Source organism: Idiotropiscis lumnitzeri, chromosome 7, assembly GCF_059441095.1.
Source record: "Idiotropiscis lumnitzeri isolate Australia: NSW breed Sydney's pygmy pipehorse chromosome 7, RoL_Ilum_1.0, whole genome shotgun sequence".
NCBI classification, from domain to species: Eukaryota; Metazoa; Chordata; class Actinopteri; order Syngnathiformes; family Syngnathidae; genus Idiotropiscis; species Idiotropiscis lumnitzeri.
This window is the reverse complement of record NC_142397.1, coordinates 12,250,574-12,273,313: the sequence shown is the minus strand read 5'-3', so window position 1 is coordinate 12,273,313 and position 22,740 is coordinate 12,250,574. Positions and strand designations below refer to the sequence as shown.

The 22,740-nt window shown below is 40.4% G+C and overlaps 1 long non-coding RNA gene across 2 annotated transcripts; it reads right to left on the bottom strand.

Moving 5' to 3' along the window:
• Positions 1–12,235: 12,235 nt before the first annotated feature.
• On the bottom strand, positions 12,236–22,125 carry LOC148333588 (uncharacterized). Of its 2 annotated transcripts, none has more exons than XR_015844268.1 (3): positions 21,836–22,125; positions 16,843–16,992; positions 12,236–12,398 (listed from the first exon to the last, which is right to left on the bottom strand). It is a non-coding gene; the product is annotated as an uncharacterized LOC148333588 (long non-coding RNA). The 2 variants fall into 2 exon arrangements; XR_015844269.1 differs by lacking the exon at positions 12,236–12,398 and adding an exon at positions 15,662–15,792.
• Between the last annotated feature and the right edge of the window lie 615 nt (positions 22,126–22,740).

The following is a 22,740-nucleotide window of genomic DNA, read 5'->3' as shown; positions in this document are numbered from 1 at the left end:
TTGCCACATTTTGTTGCGGTGGGTCTGCGTGCTCTCTTGAGAATGTGTGCATCTTTTTTCTTTGCCTAAAAAATGTGTTAGAAACATTTGAACACATGCATTTCCCTCATAACTTTAACCCCACAGACTTTAGTAATTATGATAATGATCTGGCAGCATTCTATGCCCAATTTAACTTACATCGAGAGATCGTTGGGATCAAACAGCTCAGTGATTCCGCTCCTTTGTACCCATGCATGCTCTATTTTCACCCAGGCTGCTTCCTTCATTACTTTACAAAAGGATGGTGAGTCGGACTATTAGAAGCAACTTTTCCTTTATCTCATGGCAGTAGGAGATAGTTATATTGATGTGTTTTGATGAGGATACGGTGCCAATGATTCATGATGCTCCGTAGTCATTAGTGACAGATAGTGTCAGTCCTTCGCTCTCTTCATTTTCAGTTCTGAGAAAGGCCTTAGTGTCTTGGTTTTGCTCTGTTTTTATGCCTACAGTTTGTGTTCTCTGGCCGAGACCAGGTGAAGGGCTTGTTTAATTAAGAGTATGTCACATTTGGGCAAATTGCAAGTCTCAAGTCTTAAGTCAAGTTTTATGTCAAGTCACAAGTTACTATGAATAAAAAAAAAAAAAAATAATCAAGCAGGTCAAGTTCGAGTTCCACAAAATTTCAAGCGAGTCGAGTGAGGATAAAAGCAAGTCCAATCTCTCTAAATAAAAATATAATTATATTGGACTGATAATAGAATAGAAGTTTAAGAATATTTTTTTTCACGGATCTTAACACAAAAGTAAATTCACACCTTTATTTATATATTAAATGAACATTAACTTGAGAAAATGAAATAAAGTGCAAATTTACCAGAACTTATATTATTTTAAAAAATACATGCTTTTGGCCTCTTTTGCAGTGTTTACAGTAACCAATATATGTAATATTGTAACTTTGATGATAAATATTGACTTATTCTGTATATTGGAATGAACATGCATTCAACAGATTTTAAAATAAGACAAACAATTGTTTTCTAAATATATTACTGTGTGTGTTTGTGTGCATGTGACTGTTGATGGGTGAGTGATAGGTATCAACTTTGTGCATTTTGTAGGTTGTCACCTTTAAGAACGTCAGTCCGTTTACTTTCATCAGTTTACAGTCTGATCTGTCAAATCAAAGTTGGCGGACACACATAGGGTAGCATGGCAGTGAGTCACTCGTCAATGCCACTGTGTGTTTGCTGTAGCCATTATTGTGAAGCATCAAATGCAGAGGTCAACTTTTGTGGGTATCGTGTTGTCACTCACTCAATACAGTGACTGCATTTTTTGTAAGTTATTTTTTTGCACTATTGTGGCCAATGTATGCGTTCTTGAATAAAACTGATTAAAAATGATCATTACAGCTAACATGCAAAAGGAATTCTGCATCATTTCGGATAATGAAAAACTGTTTTTCTTGATAAATTGTTTGAAATGAAAATGGAAAAACAGCTATGAAATGTAATGGTTTTGGAGGTGGCAAAAGAAAAACAATGGAGATACATATTTTCCATTGGAAAGTGATGATCAGTATTCTGCTATTCAACATGTTTAGACATGAACAAATACAAATTAAGGGAAAAGGAGAATGCAGGCAAAATTGAGATTGTAAAAATTGATATATCATTCTAAATAATATTTTTCATGGACTGGACTGGGTAGGCTTAAGGACGAGAGAAACGCTATGAAAAGAGCAAGTGATGATTAGAGTTGAAGAGCCTCACACTAAAATTTGCTTTAAGAGAGCTCCATCAAGGAGCGAGTAGAAATAAATCATTTTCACCACACTAAGTCTGATCTGGATGAATGTTTCATGCAAATGCTTGTAGGATCACATTCATAAATCAGCAACAGTGGCATTGCTGAATGATGTCAACAAACATGACCTACAAGTTCCTTGTCCCGAAATGGGGTCCCGTATCTAATGAATGTAAACATCTTCATTACCATCTTGTCAATGAGGAAAGTCATTTCCATGCCTCTTCTGTGATTTTGCTGGAGATCAAGGTGCAAAGTCAGTTTGTATGAAGAAATGTCGACAAATACATTGGAACATAAAATTGTCAAATTAGTGGAAAATAAACAATTACTCAAATATTCAAATCCTAGACAATAATTGTGGTTACAGATCTACAATCCGCTAGACGCAGGTCAAGTGACGAAACTCAAAAAACAGATGAAAAACATCCTCTAGATGCCATAATAACTAGTAAGAAATCGGGTTGATGGTGACTAAGTCTGCACGTCCTCCCAAGGCTTGCTCAAGTGGTTACCTTCTTCTAGTGGAACCAAGCCAGCTGCGTTCATTCCCACAATGGCGCAAACGCCCGTTTTGAACTGCAGGCATCTACGAAAATACCAAAAGAAAGAAACCCCACCCATGGGTACGTTAGACCGCGCATTGCACTAGATTTGTCCTGGGCATGAAAATAACACCCATTGTGTTAAAAAGATACATTTTTAACATTTAAAGTTCCCACAGGTGCCGTGTCATTGTCTCTTTCGCCATTCACTCCAGTCAGGAAGAATAGCTGTTGCACATTTTGTTGAAAGTGGAAGAGGGTTGCACATCTATCAGATTATATATGAACAAAAAAATGAATGGAAATCCAGTAACTATACTAAAAAAAAAAGCTAACTATTTTAATTTTCTTTTCCTTAGAAAAGCAGAGCAGACCAACTCAGAAAAAGACACTTCAGTGTACTCATATAGTATACTCCCTTTAATGAAAGCAGAACAACTTAAATTAATGTACATTTAATTATGTGCATTTTTTTTTGCCTAAATGTCTAAAGACTGTAAGGTGTAAGTGACTCAAATTGAGGTAAGTATCAGTGAGTATCAGCGGGCTCAGACAAAGACGTCTATTGGGGTCTCATTACACTATATTTTGTAGATCGTTTATATTTTGTAGCCTGTTACTTGTTACAGTCCAAGATATGTTGTGTATCAAGCAGCGTGCTTATTGTTGTCAGTGTTGATAAACATTTAATGTTGTAAATTTGGTGTAAATTATTTTTAGACAAGGCTCAGCATTTATATTGACATTGGCTTTATGCTCGTAAAATGTTCACACTACTGCCGATAAATATCTCAATTCTCTCACTTGCGTCATTTAATTTATATTTATTTGTAAGCATTTTAAAGCTATTACAGAGGCAAGAGATGTTTGGAGATGAATTTGTTGGATTCACTTAAGAGTCAGACTCGTCTCAGACGCACCAGATAATTTGGTCAATGAAAATAGTCTGTAGTCAAAACATCATTTTCGTGCCGGAGCAATGCTATTACAGCGTGTTTGAGACTATGGTATAGATACGTTATACCTCACTGGACGTTTTTTTTCTCGCTCCCCAGCACATCTTGCAATTTGGTGAAAAAAAGCAGACAAAATTTTAGACTGCTTAAAAGCTGGTCTGTCTTGCATTGCAGGTGGTCTAACGCCATTTTGGTTTATTTAATTGAGGTACACGCAGACAGATTCAGTGCGTGGAAGGACCTCATGGGATTACGTCTACCTATGGATCATTGTAGTAATCAATTCATTTAACGTAATAATAATTGCTATCTTAAAAATATTTTAATAGCCCCCCGTCATACTTGGCCATTGAAGGTCACACCTCATCCACACACTCAAATGTAATCACTAAAGGCCTTTCTCACGCCTTGCAAATATATCCAGCCTTTATAACTACCACTGTTCTGGTCTCTCAGCGGATACATTCAGTAATAACGAGAATATTCATACAGTGCAAATCTTTCATTTTCGACAGCTGTCGGCTAAATGGGTATTTGTCAGCGAACCATGCTTCTCGCTCATCATGTTTGATTTGCAAGGAAAATCGAGAGAAGCATGGCCAGATTTTTTTCAGTGGGGTGGCCAGGGTGATAACTAGACAATGCCATTTTATTTGCCCTGGCCTTGCTTTTGTGTACTATCTCAATGACTATTTCTATCTCATGTACTGATTCACTACAAGCTAAGGGAAAATCATTAGTTAATTGTCACCAACTAGCCTCCGATGTCATTTTGCCAGAGCTGGGCACTTGACCCTTTTTTGTCGGTCAGCCCCCCAATAAAAATTAAATATTCTTGTCACAATATTTTTTTTAGGTTTGCATTCAGATGAGATGCATATTTTTTGAAGCCGCTGGTTTTCCCTACAGAGCTTGGGCGGCTCCCTCTCTCATTTCCTGGTCACGCCCCTGCAGCTTCAGGTTCCGGCTCTTTGGCACCTGCAGCTCATCAACACCCAGATAAAAGATCAGTGCAGCCAGGAGTCAGGCGCCAGATTATTCCTGTTTATGTCGTTGTTCTACAGCCCAGAGCTGCTCGCAGAATTTTCCTGCCTCATATTTAGCTTGGTTTGTGCCAACCTGTCTCCGTGTTTTTTGTTCTTCTCATGCCTGCCCGAAGCTGAGCCCTACCTCACCGCTGCCTTCGTTCTCTGGATTTTGGATTGTCCTCCCGGTCTCAACCCACCCCCATTCCTCGACACTCTGGACACATTGCCTCACCTCCATTCACTCCACAATAATTCCTTACTTATTGCCTTCTCTGACTCCGCTTGCTCTTTGGTCCGCTTTTCGCCTCCTTGGTTAAAACTAACCACAACACCGCCCCTAATAATACATGTGTAGTTTCCAATAGGGTTTTATTTCAATCTAAATTAGAATACACCTGGTGACACAAAATTACAAATAAATAAATAAACTTTATTATCTCGAACACAAGAGACTAAAAATGACTGCGCAACGAACATTTTTTTTTTTAATTCAGAGCTTCAGTTTGTTGGTTTAAAGTTCATCAATATGTTTTGATAAACTGTCTCTTGTGTTGGTCATGGTTTGATCTTTTACGATAAAGGTTGAGTGGGAGGCATGGTAGGTCTGCCCCACTTCTATAAAAACTATTTTGAAATATTGCTTGGTTTGAATTAATTGCCAATATAAACATACATTGCCCTAGTCAAAGAATCATTCTTACGTGACAAATCCTCTGACCTGACAGAGGTGCCAAATCCAGAAAGTAAAACCTGCCCCAGTTTGGCTTTAGCCACAGGTGCTTCTACTCAACCGGCAGATAACAAGCTCTTGATTAGAAGCACATGCGGAAAAAGACAAACGGCAGCTTTCTAGATCTGGATTCGACACATCTGTCAGAGGATTTGCATTTTGGCTGAGGAAAAAAAAATGGAGAAAGTAGTGATTTTGCATTAGTGTGTATGTGCGTGAACATTTGTGTTGCGCTGTCAGCTGCCGTTAAAGTGAACGGCAGTATGAGGGCGAAAGGGTTAGATCTGTCTTCTGTAAATTGCGCTCTTCTGACTACCAAGGGTCATCAACCCTCCACAACCCTCTGCCCCTTGAGCATGTATGTGTTTGCCCACACCAACCACACACAGTAATAGCCCTCAGGGTTAATTGACCACAAGCAGTGCACTTGTTCCTCCAAATAGACATTCAGAGTTTGGATCTCCCGTCGCACCCTCTACACTGCCCTACGCACAATATAATTATCAGTTCTTCTTGTCTAGACAACTATCAATTAACTCAAAAACCTATCCTATCTATAGAGTTGTACTCACTTGTATGGAACATTTTATTTAATTTTATTTATTTATTTACAAAATTCCAACGAATCGACCAGACTGTCTGTTCTTCCTTAACACATCCACTTTGTGTTACCTTAACAAAAGTGTCCGACTGTGTTTATTAAGAATGACATGAAAGATTGCATTGTGCTATTATTCACGAGAATTTTAAGGAGCGTGCCCAAACATCCTCAAGACAATTTTTCTACATCGACAAAAAGTAACCGTTCTGGTAATCGAAGTTGGTCCGCGTGACTTTTAAGTGCTGCGCTCTTGCGTTCAGTGTAGTCATGTAATGATTGGACTGTCTTCCTTTCAATCATCATACACAGCACCAGGGTTGGCCATGATGTCAATTGTGGATTTTCATGAGATCTTTTGAATTAAACCAGACTAGGCCGAAATTCCCCCCTACTGTCTCCTTTCCAGAACTCACATTACCTTTAACATTTGAGCTTTGTCTAGTTTAGGTCTGACATATTCTCATTCTGATTGTTTCTGTTGTGCAAGGTCACCATCATCACTGATAACTTGGCTGAGGAATAATTTTTCATCAATCAAGACAGGTGCATTGCTTATACGCAAATGAAACCATATGAGACTGAGTAGGGCAAAGACATTTTTTTGACGTTACAAAAAAACAAACAAAAAAAACCCATCACCTTACTGTGGTGGAGGGGTTTGTGTGTCATGGTGACCCTCGGAGCTAAGTTGTCTGGGGCTTCATGCCCCGGGCTGTCATGTATCTGCTATCAGGTCTCAGTGGGCGGGTCCTCATTCAGCACATCTGCTGTCCATTGTCACTCAGATGTCCCCATAAGGCTGCTGAAGCTGCCCCTTAGTGTCAGCTGAGTCACTTGCTCACCCCTATTGTTTCACTGTGTCTCTGCTATGAGTTTATTATCAGGAGTAGTATTTTATTGCTCCCCTGTCCTCATGTGTAGCATATTTCCTGTGTTTTTCTATCATTTTCTTGCTTTGCTCAATCTATTCTCGTTTATTCCCTGTGTGTTGCAAGGACATTTTGTTGTTTCTTCCTTCCTTGCATATTGCAAGTATTTTTGTTTCTTGTTTCTTTATTCCTTGTATTTGTATCAATTGTGCATTCTTTTTTCAAGTGTCTACATTTACTGGACACTTATTCATGCATTACCCAATGCAACACTGGTAAGGTCCCCCTTGGCGCCCGGTCTGGAGGTGGGACTTGTTGGCAAGTCCTGCACTCATGGGGACCGGCCGGGCTTAACCCGAAAAGACAACCTGGGTCCCCCTTCGCATGGGATTATCACCTGTGGGAGGGGCTAATGGGATCAGGTGACCTGTGAGCTGGGCAGCGGAAAAAGGCAGAGTACTTGGCAGTCCGATACCTGCCTACTGAACTTAGCCCTTGGGATATGGAGTGTCACCACGCTGAAAGGGAAAGAGCCCAACCTGGTACGCAGGGCAAAGATGTTCCGACTGGAAGTAGTCAGACTCACCTCCCCATACCGCTTGGGCTCTGCTACCAGTCCTCTTGTTTTGTTCACGAGTGAGGGCAGGATGGAGCGTGAGATGTGCAGGTGGGTCAGTCCAGCGTCTGCTGTGATGCGGGCCCTGTATTGCTCTGTCACAATGAAGAAGGAGCTGAGCTGAAAGGCTGTCGATCCGGTTACTGAAAGAACAAAATATCGGATACATGCGGACAAAATGAGTTTTCTCAGCATGATGTCTGGGCTCTCCCTTAGAGATAGGGTGGAAAACTATGTTATCTGGGAGGGAGTCAGAGACGAGCTGCTGCACCTACACGGGCATCTGATTAGGATGCCTTCTTGTCGCCTCACTGGTAAGGTGTTCCGGGGATCTCACACCGACTGTAGGCTCAGTGGACAACCCAGGACGACATGCTGGAGAGGCTATGTCTCCCAGCTGGCCTGGAAAACTTCAAATCGTTTGACCATTGCGATGGCGAAGTAGAATGACTGAAGTAACATACTTTACTCAAATCAAATCGATGGCTTTAAAACTACATAAAATTCACATTAAGCCCCTATGTTAAGTAAAATATGATCAAACCACGTCATGTGTCGTTACATCCTTCTGTCCCTCCGCTGTACCACTTATTCACAGTCTTGTGTGCGAGTCAAGGGCCACTGTGGACTGGTCGCCAGCCAACCGCAGCATTTGTGTATCTTTTTGCCATTTTGTGTGCATGTGCCAGCATACATCTCTTGATGGGCCTCCCACTGATGGGCTCAGTTAGCATCAGCGGCTAATCATGGTAAATGAGCGCTAGCAGGGATGCTAGATTGGCGCGAGTTGGCATTAACTGGTGCATTAGCAAGTGTTGGGCAATTACTTTAATGATGTAAATTGGACTGAGATTTCCCTCTGCACAGGAAGTGAAGGGGAGAAATGTAACAATGATTATGATTACGCAGCTAATTATAGTATCAGCTCAGTGCTCCACATATGCTTAGGCAGTCTGTTTATTTAGATGGCAGGGATGTGCTGATTGCGGCATTTTGGTGTGTGTGTTTGCGTGTGTGTGTGTTTGTGCGGTAGCACGCGCGTGTTTTAGAATGTGTTTGTTTGTTAGAGAAAGACAGATGAAACTTACAAATCAACAAATTGCTCAAAGCCATTTTGTTTGATAAAAGTTCCAACATAATACACACACATATATGACGTATATATATATATATATATATATATATATATATATAAGCTTGTTGTGAAGCAACGATAATACAAACTAAGCACTATAGTGCCCTTTAAGAAACTCCCGGCTCAACCGGCAATACTTTTGCCATGACTGCTTTGTTTTAACACACAAAAGGATAAGATTTGGCCAAGATGGCAAAATAGAGAGATGACTTGAGACATAACATTGTATGGAAAAATGTTTAAAAATAAATAACTTGACCCACATTATTGGAACATTTTTTAAGTAATTAGACAGAGGCTATTTAATATTAATTACACATAAAAATACAACAGCAGCTAAACATTTCCAGGACATTGCACTCAAAATAAATTAATCAAAAGTGTTGTGTCCCAATGTGGAAAGACAGCAAGCAAGCTTTTGCAACACCCTGGTCGGCTGTCTTGAATTGCAGTGCAAACAGACAAACATTCTTGATAGTCAATATATTTGAGTGTAGCTTTTTTTAATGACATTATACATACGGGGGAAGCAGTATGCATGTTATAATGAGGTTTTTATTACAGTTTTTATTTTCTGAGCATCCTTTGTGTATCATTGTCTTGTGGTTTAATTGTTTGCGTATATGAGAAAAATTACTCAAACCTCCACAGCATTGCCTTGTGGATAACAGTTGATATTCTGGCATTATTTAGTGTTATGAGCAGTGCTTAAAGTTGGGGAAAAAATAAGTGCCAGTACTTCATGTTTTAAACTCGTGCCAGGTAAAATAGGGGATTTTATTTAATTACAAAATAAATATACAATAGATAGTAGGTAATAAGTATATGATAAATACATATTTTTTTTGTCTGAGCATGAAATTTCCAACTCAATTTGAATTCACCGCTTGTCCTGTGAGCCAATGCTAACGCTGGAGAACTGTGACGTATCATCATACAATGACGGCTTAAATAAACCGTCATTGATATGCTTCCTAAATGAAAAAAATAATATGATTTGAGGATGGTGTTGTGTTGATGTTGGTAACAACTATGTAATTGCACTAATAAATCCGCAAATGCAAGCCAAAATGCCGCAAAAAAAATAAAATCAAGCTAGCCATCACCCCTCAATGCAGTCCAACTGCGTAAAAGTCCGCATTGTCATTTATGTATGATTTGGATTGCTTTTATTTTTAATTTAGCCTGCGCGCATGCGGCGTGTTACGGTATGAGTATGTTTGTAGCATCCTAAATGACCGCGCGAATGCTTAATTAACTGTTAATAGAGGCAAAAAAAAAATGCTCTTTCATTTTTTAAAATTTGAGCTACCCAAATTACTGTAACAAGAAATGCACCAAATTTGGGCTCACGTGATGTATCGATACGCTGTGAAAATTCCCGACACGCTAGAGGCTACACTTGAGAAGTGCTGGTACTCCGTATCGGCGTGTACCGGCACAATTAAAGCACCGTTTATTAGAAACATGAAGTTTGAGAATGTGCACTAACTTACAAGGACATTCTAAAATGATATTTCCGCAGAAAGGTTGCCAACCACTCGCATACGGGGTTGGCTGCTATGGTTCCTACCCATGATGGATGTTCTCCCTCCATGGTTACTTGATATTGTTTATTAATGTCATAAAAGCCTCTTTATGTACAGTATTTATGCAAGTGCTATTCTAAGATTTGTTGGCACTCCCCTCGGCTGTCCCTTGATGTGGTTTACGAGGACAGAATATGTGACCTCGATGTTCAATGAGTAGGATTCAGTGACAGAACAGGAGAGAAAAGAGCACCTTTGTGTTCCCAACAGTATGAGTCAAGCTGGGTGTTTGCCCACCACTCTTTGACCCAGCTGTTGTGTGAATTGAGTCTTAAATGCCACTGCAGCATTGCTGGCCACTCTCACAACCGCTTGATACTATAATTGCATGAGATTGTGTGTCTTTTCACTTCAGGAATAAGTAATACTGTACATCACATTTAATTCAGACTTATATTGACAGGAAAATAAAACTAACTAAGTACGTATTTGAAACATGTAGAAACAAACTCTGTTTGAGCCGTTTTTTTTCTTCTTGGAATCCCAACCATGCTAGACATGAAATAATTGCCTTTTCTCTAAATGTGCCAGTTCGGGCGCTGCTTTAAAAATGTAATGCCACAGAGAGCTCTGAAAATAGTTGCAGTCGTTCAAATGAGTTTTTATTTTGGGTAATATCCATTTAGCAATGTGTAAATTGGACCGTGACGGGGTCATGCCACAGGGTTATGATGAGGCCAAGCTGGTAAATGTCAGAGGGCACAAAAAAGTGAAGTGACGGCTGGTTAGCACAATGGCTTCACAGTACAGAGGTGCGGGAGTTCCGGCTCCAGCGTTCCTGTGTGGTTTGCATGAACTCCTTGTGTCCGTGTAGTTTTCTCCGGTACTCCCGTTTCCTCCGACATTCCAAAGACATGCATAGTAGGTTGATTTGACGCTCAAAATTTCTTAGGTGTGAGGGTGAGCACCGATTGTTGTATGTCTTTGTGTACCCTGTGATTGGCTGGCAACCGATTCAGGGTGTGTTAGGATAAGTGGCTTGGATAATGGATGGATGGAAAAGGTGTGAATTTTTGGATAGGTGGATAAATAGACAGACAGACAGAGGGACCCCGTAAGTAAAGAGAGAGTATTATTCATCATTGAACTGCGTCAGTCAGCATTCATTTGGGACCAAAACTAGGGAGATCTCACAGTTCAGTTTGATCCTCAGGAAGTTTGATTTCTGTTTTCACACCTGATCCTATGAAACGAGTCAAGAGGGAAAACCAAATTAAAACAGATGCTAGCATGTTCAGGGTGTTAGCTGAAATATACTCCAGTCTAGGGTTTTCTTTCCAAGTTATTGAGAAGCTGGTGGTGGGAAGACTCGAGTACATAAAATCATTTGATGACTGCTGGTATTCGAATGATCTTTCTGGTTATCACTTTAGCTTTGTTTTTACCTCTGTTCTGTCTTAGGGTTTTTAAATGAATAATAATATAATAATAATAATAACAGCAGGTTTAAACTGCAGCAAACAGCAGTCCCAGGCTGAAAGTGAAATAACTTAATTAACTTTATTATTATTATGCATTTATATATTTGGGAAGGATTTTCCAAAAGGGACCGTATGTAGGATATATGTGATAAGATATTTTTTGCATATTATTGAAATTAATAATGTTGTTTTTAATGAACTTTTAAATATCAAAACATTATTCACACTGCCCCTTTAACAACCGAAAGCACACAGTCACAGGACAAAAAGATAGAGTTGGATGAGTCATATGTCATCGACCATGTATGGTAAGTTTCAAGTGGACATTATACATCTGAACACTTGACCTCAAATTAAGGAGATACTGTGGCTCTGTTGTGCTTGGGTGGATAATATTGCTGGCAAAGCTTTGCTTGGTTTGTCCCCTCAGAGAGAACAGTCACAGCGAAAAATGCTAAACTGTTCTGATTTATAACCTCTGTCCTACAATGAAACATTTATACTGGGAAGGTAGCGGTCACTTTCAGCATGGCAATGCCCTCATTCATATCCACAAAGGAAGACAGGGAGATGAGTAATGTGCTGGCTGCCCCAACACTGCAGACAGAGAAACCAAAAGAAGACGAGGGTAGCAAATCCTTTCGATTATGTGTGAAAATATGTGGTTAAAGAAATATCTAAAGTGACGGGCTGAGTTTCCAGAAAATACTGCACCTTTATGAACCTTTACTTTGAATGTAGTTGGTCGGAAGAACAAGGCTGAAAGTGCAAGGTAATAACCGAATCATGTTTATATATTTATTTTTAAAATGACAGGGAACTTACTTCCATTGTACTACAAAGACAACAGATACAATTTTACCAAAGCACCGAAAAATGTCTTCTTAAGGCGTATTAACCCATCTCGACAGAACTATGTTGCGATTCATTTAATTTGCTAGGAAGATTTTGTTGAACCCAAAAGTAAAATGAAATACATTAACGACATGGTCATATTAGAGTTGGGTGCATCCGAAAATTTTGCTGGTCCATCATTCATCATTCACCAGCAGCCGAGCCATCCGTCCGTCATCTTCAGTCTGTCATTATTTGAAGCCCCCGTGAACAAACACACCTGAGAGCAAAAAAGTCCGTCAGTGATGGACTCAGAAGGTTTTAGTTAGTGACGATTGTAGTGACGGACGAAAACCCACTTCTGTTGGTGCACAATTTTTAAAAATTTCCCATCGATCAATCATTCGCCAGCAAAATGAGCATCAGTCAGTGACCGATTGATTCCCATCTCTCACTGCGGCAGCACATCTGATTCAAATGATCAGATAATCATTAAGGTCTGCAGAAGCTGGATAACAATCCTGATCATTTGAATCAGGTGTGTTGCAGCAGCGAGAGATGGAAAACAGGTAGGATAGCGGACATCGAGGAACAGAATTGAAGACCCTCGGTCAACAGTACTTTTTTATACAGCTCAGTCCATTCAATGTTTTCTGTTCTGCAGCTGCCAGCACAGTGGACGACTGGTTAGCACATCCACCTTATCGTTCAGAGGTCAACGGTTCGATTCGAGGCTCTGGCCTTCCTGTGTGGATTTTGCGTGTTCTCCCTGTGCCTGTGTTGATTTTCTCCGTATACTCCTATGGCGGGTTAATTGAACACACTATTGTCCCGAGATGTGATCGTTTGAGTGAATGGTTGTTTGTCTGCGTGCACTGCAATTGGCTGGCTACCAGTTCAGAATATACCCCGCCTACTGCACAAAGACAGCTGGGATAGGCTTCAGCATGGCCTCGACCCTTGTGAGGATAAGCGGTTTGGATAATGGACGGATGGATGTGCAGATGTTCGGCAGATTGCCAACATCCAACAGCATTTCCGCTGCAGAAAATCCTCATAAGATAATTCCCGGCATACACAATGAAAGCACATATCCCATACTTCTTCTCACTATTGTGTGTATATCTTCTTATATTTCTGCTTCTTAGCCACTTTCAAGGAGAGGAAAATTTGGAAAGTATTTAGCAACTAACACAACTTTATTTGGTAACACTTTCTAATGAGTTTTTTTAAATCACTAGGACAGGACGGTGGGCGACTGGTTAGTACCTCCGCCTCACAGTGCAGAGGTCGGGGGTTCGATTCCAGCCCTTGTCTTTCTGTGTGAAGTTTGCATGTTCTCCCCGTACCAGTGTGGGTTTTCTCCAAGTGTTCCGGTTTCCTCCCACATTCCAAACACGTGCATTGTAGGTTAATTGAACACTCTAAATTGACCCTAGATTTTTGCTTGTGATTGTGTGCCCTGTAATTGGCTGGTAACCAGTCCAGGGTGTACCCTGCCTACTGCCCGAAGACAGCTGTTATAGACTCCAGCACCCCCAGTGACCCACGTTAGCATAAGTGGCTTAGATAATAGATGCATGGACAATTCACTCGACTGCAAACAATAAACTCACGTATGTCCTTGACACAAATAAAAGACAATAAAATTTTTGATATTTGTAATTCAGACATTCAGACATAGTGGGAGGAGAATAGCCAGCAAATATAAATCATGCTATTGCTAAATGGAAGCACACTTGCACAGGACACTCCTTTCAGAATGAGATAAAAAGGGTGTCTTTCATACCAAATACGTACCATATTGCCACCCCCCCCCAAATGTTCTTAAACAAAGGCACAATAAACAGCCGTAGCTGACAGTTTCATTGAGATTCTGTTACATGGGAAATTACTGCCACCGCAAGAATGTCCCTCAGTGAGACGCTGATTGTTGTTAGTATTAATAGAAACAGATGGTTGAGACACTCCCAGCAACAGCCAGGCAACAATTAGGTATGGGAGCTGTTTGAATAACTTACTGTACAATACTGTACATCTTAATGCCGTTCAAAGTGGCTTCATTTTGAATGACTTAAAAGCCTTCGAACCTTTCCCTTCAGCACCAAAAGCAGATCCACCCACTTTCTTCTATTTTTGTCCCCCCTGTGTTCTGTTATCTGTTTCTTGCCTCCCACCCGTGGTCTTTTCCTGAAAAACAAACTGGTTTGTGCGTTGTTTTACCCAAAGGCTGCCCTGAAAATAAAATTGGATCGTTTTCAACATTCTCAAACAAAACAAAATAAAATCTAGGAGCACGATGAAGAGTGCTTTGGTGTATATATAATGGTTTCTCAACTCGCAAAACCAAAAATAATTTTCTGAAGCATTCACGTGATACAAACCAGCGAGGCTTCGGGCGACTTCATTTACAACTGCACCCCTAAGGTCTTGTTCAGACTGCCAGCCAAAATCCAATTTTTAGCCCTTCCAGGTTGAAACTAGATGGCTCTTTTATCATCCGAACAGTCACAAAGCGTATGGAATCCGATTTTTAAGAGACTGGTTCAAACCACATTCGGGAGGTGGTTTCATATCCGATTTGGAGAGGATGCCTCTCAGTTTGAAGATCTCCAAATAGCAATCCGTTTGGACTGTCCGTGGGCTGTCGGAGAGCAGTGTGGAACGCTACAGAACGGGGCAGATTGAATAAATTGAAAACAAGAGTCCCTGGACAGAGGAGGAAACACATTACATTATCCGACTGTCGGGAGATGGCGCCATACAGGCAAAGATTGGTGACATGGATAGAAACAAATCCATTTATGATAGTACGTCGTGTGTTGCCACTATTGCAATTATATGACGATAAGCACTACCGTGCTGGACGACGCCTTTGTTCCGATGTTTTGGCTACAGCAACCTGTCAAATGGGTAAATTTTGGGAGATTAGACTGGTTCGAAATTGCGAGCATCTTTTTCTTCTTTTCCTTTTCGGCTTTTCCCTTTAGGGGTCGCCACAGCGAATCAGTTGCCTCCATCTTCGAAATTGTGTGCATGATGATTTTTTAATGAGTTATTGCTTTGCCATGAATTCACAAACACATCCATGGAATTTATTTTGCTGATGCTTTGCTGGATTTTCGGTGATTCTTCCAATTGCCATCGAAGGTAACACTGATTTCCGTTTTTCGGATGCGGGCTTTGAACGTCTCTCGAGCCGACGCAAGCGGTTGAGACTGAGTGGGAAAAAGATGGGGATGTATTTTAAAAAGATTCGTAAAAAGTCAACCCTGCAGCTCTTTGCGTCTCGGATGCGCGACAAAATGAGATGGCGCGGACTGAACAGGGCCGAATTTGATTTGTCAGTCAGTCAGCCCGAAAAGTCGGATTAGAGGACAAATCAGATATACCTGTGAACGTAGCCTAAATGAAGCAACATTTGATACAATCTTTGCAGAAACATCTTCAACATGACGCAATACACCCTTGCTGTTTTTGTCTTTCATGACAAATCTAAAATAGCAAATAAATCAGTCTCACCAAGCAAACTTGGGACTTGAAGGAGTTGTGGACCGCAGCTTTGTTATGTCTTGGACACCACTGGACTGCGCACAACACTCGGTTCACACAATTTTTGGTTCATGAACACTCTTGACAAATCCACAGAATGATCGGTTGTGGTTTTTCTCGTGCTGTGTAAACATCACACATTGCAAATGTCTTTGCTTTTGTGTCCCTAATTAGCCCACACAACCATGCCAAAATTACTAGCAATCATTAGGTCACCCCAAACGTATTAGTGTTGAATGAAAATAATATACATACGCTGTACAATAACGGCAGAGAGATATATACACAATATGCTTGGAATGCATACATAAAACTTCCAGAATTAAAAGAAATGCCGTTTATGTGTTGCTTTCATTGGTGAGTTGGAGACTTGCTCAAAATATTGTCAGGCAAGCAGTTATTGCCTCCCCGGCACAATCACACATACACAAAACTAACTATGCTTGGTATGTTACGAGCATGGGACAATTTGTGGCTTCAGTGGATTCCATTAGGAGCTGATAAGATTTAAAATGGGTACAGCTTCATTTAAATCACGTCGGCATATAGCTGTGTTGTAAATTCCATTTACCCCTCTCTGATTCTGGTGATAGCTGCAGTGAAATAGAGACACATATTGTCTTAAATTGGTTTCATGATTTGACTCAATATACATGTATTTTCCACATTTACAGAGGGTGCGCATGTGCACACACACGCGCATAATTCAAGATGGTCTGTATGTAAATGAGCGTCTACTGTATGAAAAGGCAAATACATTTTAAGGGATAATGCGTTGTATGATATATTTAACTTGAAAATAAATATACCTGAATGCTGCTAAATGTGTGATGCAACATCAGGAAAGAAACAGTCCTGAGAACTTGACATTTCTCTTTTTTTTTTACATATCTGCGAGAATGTGTAATGAAATATTCTGTAAGCATTTTAGTTCACACCCATGGCTGTCGTGCCCTCTGACAAAGCATAGAAAGTCAAAACCTGCTTCCCGGATCCTATGAATTGTCCCCCTTGCTCCAGTGTGTGCTTGTTGTGTTCGCTATTGCGATGGGTTTAAATGGATAGGCCAAAGGTTGTAAATATGTATCCGTACAAAAATGTACGACAGTAAAGTGCGATTTGTTCAAGCTGCACAACCATCAAATTTTGTAACACATGCGGAATTTACCCACCGGATTCTGGTGAGATCATCCTGCAATAGGTCTTCTCACTTCTGTCTGAACAGCAATCAAAACCAGTTGTATGGGACCAAATATGTACTTGGGGAGAGCAGAATCATGCAGGGAGGAGTAATACAGTCAACGCCAACGGCTCGTGAGGAGCTGAGAAAAGTGAGAGTGGAGGAATGAAGCATAATCGTGGAAAGGTAGTATGAAGACAGGCAGAAAATGGTATGGAAAATGAATAAGAACATAAACAAGTCTCCAAGCTTCCTTCCCTTCCTTCAATCTCATATATATAAATGTGATGGCTCTTCTCCCCATACAAAACCCCACAGGCAATTTAAAGAAAGTAGGCCAAAATGAAATATGGCCGCAATATAAAAACAACACTTCAGACACACAGCAGCCATATAAAGTTGTAACCTTTTGTGTGTGCAAGTGCACACATGAGCAAGTGAGGAAGACAATTGAGTTTGGAAAAGGTGTGGGTGCAATGGGGCGTTATATAGGTCGCCAGGCAATTGTTTTATTAAGATTGAATGGAAAGTGGGTTCTTAAATGAAATTTTACACAACTGAAATAGTTATATAATCTATCAGATTTCGTCCTCTTGCTATCCCTTTCATGCCCATGCCCACGCACAACCTACACAGAAAAGTCTTGCTCTGCTGCAGTCCCACTCCTCTCAGAATACTGTAACCTTTAGGCAGGATCATACCGCGCCATGAGGATTAAATCTCTCATAATCTGTCTGTGACATGTACTGCATGTGGAACATGTTGGCTGGAGAATGAAGCTTGACCCAAATAATGATAAGGGCACAACTGCACTGGCGCAAAGACAAAATAGATAAACTTGTCACCATGGCCTCTGGCTGCCACCTCACCTGTTTCCATGGAATTGTACCGGCTGTGAGTCAATACCTGACCTATGTATTCTATTCTTTAAAGGAAGACAAGCCCTAATATGGACCATTTTTCACTAAAAATCTCAGTTTATAAATTTTCTGATCTTTTTTATACATTCATTTTGGGGAAATTAGGAAAGAAGTGATGACTTGAAAAACACCTACTTTTAATAAGGAATATGGCCATGCCCCCCTCGGCACTCCCCATGATACTGCAGAGTCATTAAAGGTACTGATTACCAACTCATTATTGGAAACCTTTCATTGCTTATAACGTCCAAAAACAGTGATCAACTGGCACCAAAATTCACGTGGACATCCCTCACTATGACCACTTCAACATATCAAAAGGTTTAACCTCTCTGTGGCTGATTTATATGAGAATGAGGAATAGATGAGACTGGGAGGAGCGCACATTGCTTATTTGCTGATCACGGTGAGGACGCACAGCATAAAGCACCTGTCGAGATATTTAAGTGGGAATGACTATACGTGTACATTTATTTGGATGTGGATTGGCCCCAGTTTTTCAACCTACAACAGCTGAAATATTACGTTCCATTGCTGTGGAGTTGGCTTCCTTTTTCTTCTCTGAACGTTGACGCTCCCAAAGCGGCCCAGACTAAAAGTTCATGTTACAACAAACAAGGCTACTATGGTCAACCAACTCTTCGCAAACCTGTTCCATAATCATGCCTCACTGATCTCCCTCTCGACTCCGTCCGCTTCTTTCCTGCTCGCACACACCTCCCGTCCAATTTGTATGCACGATTTTTAATATTCCGTGGATAATAATATTGAGAGGACGTAAGGTTTAACAATACACTTGTCAAGGTTTACTTTAAAATTGTTATGCTTGAACATACTATTCTAGATTCGCATCTTTTCCCATCGCGCGGGAGTTTCGCTCACTTCCGTTGTGTTGTGGCTTTTGCAGTCGCGCTGTAATGTGTCAATGTTGTTGTGTTGTGGCATTTGCAACAGTTGAGACCTTTCTCGTCCACCGTACGTTTGGGCTCATCGAGTGCTTACTTTCAAGCAGGGTGTGTTATTGCATTCACTTTTTAATAAATCAGATGCAAGCAATTTAATCAGAATACTGCGTTCATAACAGAATGCTTAGGAGATGGTGCACACTGGGATTTGACCAGGTTGCCAAGCAACACACTACACGTGTGGCACGTCATATACCACCAGAAAAAAAAAAATCTATAACTGATGACTGATGACTCTATTTCTGTGTGATTGTTGCTTAAAAACTCCAAGCCGCTGTCAGCATGTGCAATATATATATCTTTGACACATCACAGTATTTGGGAAAAAAAAAATTAACAAGGTTTATTCATTTATTTTTTTTTCAAGTTTGGCGGGCCGGATCAAAACGTTTAACGGGACACATGTGGCCCCCGGGCCGTAGTTTGCCCACACCTGCACTGGGCAGTTGCTGAGTGTATATCGGCCACGTGTGTCAATTCTGCCCCGGCCGCACGAATCATCCGGGTCAGACGGTCAGTGGCTGTGAAATAACTCAAAATGTACAATATGATGTTTTGCCTTCGAACGTCCATAGACCTTCGGCGAAAGGCACTTTAGTCGATGGGAGCGCAGCGACAGATTTGTCAGGGAGTGTCCCTATTTGAACGTGACTCCACTGAGAGCGCATACATTTCATAAAGGTGCACTCTAAAGTTGATGACGTTTAAGGCAATGTTTTAAGTAATATTTGAAGAGGTTTATAATAAGTAAAATGTACTTTTTAATTCCTTGGATACAAATAGACTGAGTTGATGGCTGCGTTTGTCTAACTTTAGAGGCAATCTATATTCCCCCCCCTAATTTTTTTTGTGCATTCTAAACTGGATGACGTTGAAGTTGAAGTTTAATTTGCGGTGTCCAGGAAAGGACATTTTTTTTTTGTTCCGTCAAAGAACCAACCTAAACAAAACCCAAGCTACACACAATGAGGAAAAAAAAATGACAATCTCGTCTTCCATCTACCACTTTTTTTTTTTATAGTATCATCTCATTAAAGCGGTGTTCTGAAAACACTTAGCCATCTGTCGCATTCATTCCCCTTGTTTCTCAGTTCACCGGTTTGCAAGTAACATCTTCTAACCTCTCGCTGCCTCCTTGTTCTCAATCTATCTCTTATACCAATTAGGCAAGCACTTGCGTGCTCTATTACCTGTGGAGATGAGCCACTAATGGGTTAATGTGGGTTGTGTGTGTGCATGAAGACATGACTTCATTCATCAATCCATACAGTAAAACTCTGGATCGAAAGGAGTACGGCAGCTGTTTGCTGTCTCCTACACGCAGCTGCAATGCGTTTCTCTGAGATGTCTGCCATTGCATAACCTTGTTATTTCTGGTCAAGTCAACGCAATAGAAATGCTGCTTTGCTGCTATTTCTCAGTGTCAAGAAAAATTGTTGAAGTAAGTTGATGAGCTCTATTTAGACAACATCCATACTTTGTCACCACCTTGTGTCATCGTTCGGTAATTATAACGTATCATGTAAATTACTCGCAGATTTTTGTCATATATGGCAGGCTTGGTGCCAACCACTTACAAAAGCAGCGGTTTACTGTGCTTGATTTTCTATTCTTTAGTAGTGCTTTGGATTCAGATTACTCATCAGTAGATGTTTTTGTGCTGATTCTTTGTTGTTGCTTTGTTTGTTTTTTTGTAAATGAAAATATTTTTTCCCTGCAATTCTCTGAGTCTGCTTTGGGGGTTTACCAGTTGTAAATTGTCACATACTGCAGCCATGGGTGTCCCGATGCCAAGTCCACATACGGACAATTTTGGACAATACTTGACGAGCGAAGGAGCTGAATAACAAAGCGCCACTTGAGTTCTTTCTTATTGGGTCGCTCCCATTCATGCCACTCTGGGTCTCCCAGTTCCCATCTGAATCCCCCAGCTGAACGAGGGAATCCCCAGAGGGAGGGCGTTTCCTGGATAGCCTTCTCGTACACGTGGTGAGCTATTGGAAGGGGGACCCATGTTTCTGTTTTTAGGCTGTCCCGATTGTTTCACATCCAGCTGTTCCCCGTCAAGCCCCATCTCCAGGGCAGCTTCCAGAGAGGGGGCCCAGTGAGCAATGTTCAGGTGAAATAAATCTGGTCCAGTGTTATTAATCATCGTAACAGACCATTTGGGCTGTGTATACCTCCCTATTAATTTCTGTGTTGCTACTTTCAACAGGCTAACTCTACATCTGAGCTGCATGTCGCCAGTGGCGAATCCTCCCTTCTCATGGGCTGCTGTGTTGGATGAAATCAGGCGACACAGATGGGAGACTAGCGCAGAAACAGAAAAATACATCAATGTGTAAAGATTCCAGATAAAAAAATAAAATCATGAAGAAATGATATATAAGATATTTAGATTGCAAAGATTAAATTAAATTAAAATTAAATATCATGAATATTTTTTTCGAATTAAAAATCCCGCTTATTTGTAATTTGTTTGGTTTGTTCACAATTTCTGTGTTATATTACAAAATAAATGTGCCGCCTTACTTTGTAAAGAAACAAATGAAATCACGTAATTTCTTTTTTCATGTGCAACCAGAATGGATGAAATGGAGACTAAGCACAAAGTGTAAGTTATGGGAAATTCAATTGAGACTATCATGGCTGAACAAATACTTTAAAAATCAAAGGGATCCTTCACAAAACCAGGGAATCCAGAATAAGATTTCAGGGAATTATTATCACCATACCTGACCGAATGTGTCAAAATATGGGGAACCACCTATAAAACAAATACGCTCCCTGTATTCAAACTACAAAAAAAAGAGCAATTAAAATTACTAATCGTTATAAATCCAAAAAGCAACAAATCCAAGATTTATCAAATTAAACACATTGAAATTTTATGATCTGGTTGAGTTTAAAATAGCTCAAATAATGAACAAATTACACAATAAACTGCTTTGCAAAAATACTCAGAAGCTATTTGAAATTAGAGAAAATTGCCATGATATAAGGGGTAAAAGTCTCTACAACAAATCCAGAACAAGAACAAACATTAAACAAAAGTGTTCCCGTAAGAGGTGTTACTTTGTGAAATAATTTCGAAACTGACCTGAAAATGTCAGGCTAGCCGGTGGGCGAGGAGGAGGTGGACCCAGAATGCGAGGAAGCAGGGCAAAGGGTAAACTAAAGGGAATTTATTAAATTAATCAGACGAGGACAAACAACGTGGCGTGGACAAACAAACGTGGCAGGGTGCAAAATAACAAAGACAAACTTAAACGTGACTAAACAGAACAAAAAATGACAAATAACGAGGACCGTGACAAACACTAGGGCTCGTGGGCATGAGCGAGACGGAGGGTGGTCGTGGAAAGTCCATAACAGGGCGTAGCAGGAGAAATGTTCCGACGCTGAGCTGTCGGCAAGGGGTGGATAAATAGTCCGAGTAATCAGGGGAGCAGATGGGAATCAGGTGCGTGATGGTTGACAGGGAACAGGTGCGTGGCTGGTGAGGATGAGACGGCTGAGAGGGAAACGCCCCTACACAGCTGACAAAACAATAACAAAAAGGCACATGGCAGGAAGGAGGGAAGAAAACAACAACAAAAACACAGACATGCCCGACACGGGTCATGACAGTAAAGTTGTGAATCACTTGCTGTGTTCAAAAACAGGTTCAAAAGTAAAGTTATGTATAGGAGTAGCTTTATATGTTGACTTTTTTCTTTTTCTTTTCTTGTTAAACCATGCTTAATGATCACATTTATGTTTTCTCTTCTTATTAATTGTATTTACTTCCCACTGAAGTATTTTCTATCTGTTAATATGTTCAATAAACAAACAAACACATTATTTCATGTGCGTCGTCTTCATTTGCTGGACCATTTCCCCAATTATCCAAGTCACTGAGTTTATATTAAAATAAGTATTATCTTTAATAGGATTGATTTGAAAATGCGTCTTCAATTTTCCAACCACATGAGGCATACAATACAATTAATAGGCCAAAACATT